The sequence below is a fragment of the Cynara cardunculus genome (genome assembly GCF_001531365.2).
Source record: "Cynara cardunculus var. scolymus isolate 2C chromosome LG 16, CcrdV1, whole genome shotgun sequence".
Lineage (NCBI taxonomy): Eukaryota > Viridiplantae > Streptophyta > Magnoliopsida > Asterales > Asteraceae > Cynara > Cynara cardunculus.
In genome coordinates, this window is record NC_037543.1 from 310,737 (window position 1) to 312,278 (window position 1,542).

At 33.2% G+C, this 1,542-nt stretch overlaps 1 long non-coding RNA gene across 1 annotated transcript; it reads right to left on the reverse strand.

Annotated features, from left to right (window-relative positions):
* Positions 1-718: 718 nt before the first annotated feature.
* On the reverse strand, positions 719-1,048 carry LOC112499703. Its single transcript, XR_003067254.1, has 3 exons — positions 982-1,048; positions 866-895; positions 719-761 (listed from the first exon to the last, which is right to left on the reverse strand). It is a non-coding gene; the product is annotated as an uncharacterized LOC112499703 (long non-coding RNA).
* Between the last annotated feature and the right edge of the window lie 494 nt (positions 1,049-1,542).

Below are 1,542 nucleotides of genomic sequence, written 5' to 3' on the forward strand. Positions count from 1 at the left end.
AAAAACAATGCAAAGATCGACAATCTTAAGAATTACACCCGGCAAAAAGCAATGCAAAGATTGAGAATTTCACCCGGCAAAAAACAATGCAAAGACCGACAATCTTAAGAATTTCACCCGGAAAAAAACAATGCAAAGACCGACAATCTTAATAATGTCACTCGGCAAAAAGCAATGCAAAGACCCACAATCTTAAGAATTTTACCCGACAAAAAACAATGCAAAGACCGACAATCTTAATAATTTCACCCGGCAAAAAGCAATGTAAAGACCCACAATCTTAAGAATTTTACCCTACAAAAAACAATACAAAGACCCACAATCTTAGTCGATTAGTATATATATTTATCGACTCTTGCCAACAATCTTCCTTTTACAGTTAAGTTTCAGCATATATGTAATTAAAAAAATTGATAAAAATAAAACATAGTAATAATATCTTGTCAAGTAATTAAAATTGGTTTTAGTTTCTTAAAAACGAAAAAATCGATTGATAAGCACAGGCGACTGTTCAACTCCGACCAACAATCATTATTCTCTCTCTCATCTTTAACCGGCGACGACTACATCGCCGGTTCTATTTCTCTAGCTACTAAGTCCAAGACTGGTTCGCTCGGTGCTCACAATAGCTTTTGATTTTTGAAGGATTTGATCAGCTTGTGATAAATATTAAACACCAAAAAGCTTTCTAGCATTAAAGATGAAGCAAGAAGAATACCTTGTTGGGTTGAATTGAAGACCAGACGGACAGGATAAGCTCTCTAGCAAGTAGCAACAAACAAACATGTGTTAAGTTTTCTTGTGATTTCTTATAAGATTTGCATCACTTTGAATCACAGCAATGAAATGTAAGCGAGAAAGATACCTGGACCGGAATGATATAGAGAGTCTTCAACTTTCACCACCAAAATGCTTTGTTAGTTTCCTTCTACAAATAACGTTGAATCACAGCAATGAAGTCTATGGAAGCAAGAAAAATACCTGGACTGGAATGATGATATTTAACCACCAAAATGCTTGTTAATCCCAAGTTTCCTTCTGCAAATAATATGAAATGGATGAAAGCTTGTAAGAATGCTCTTCAATACTACTGGAATGCTTATAAGGGATGAAACAATGTTCAGTACTACTGGAGGAATGCTTATAAGGGATGAAACAATGTTAAGTACTATTGGAGGAATGCTCTTCAATACCACCTTCTTCTGGCAGGCATGCTGGCTGGCTAAGAGTGGTGGGAGCATTTTCAATCCTGTTGCATATTTCACATTTATACCAAATAACCTTCAACTTTAATGTTTCTTCCAAGATTCCCCAAATCCATCATTTTTTTCAGATAAGAAGTGTATTGATATGATACATTTTATAATACGGTTTTAAGAAAACATTAATGTTTTTTATGTTTGAATAAAATATAAATTTGAAAAAACTAATTGAGATATATATATATATATATATATATATATATATGAAGGAGCATGAATACAAAAAAGTTTAACGAACAAACATGAACACAAAAAATTTCGTTCATTTACCGTTTATGTT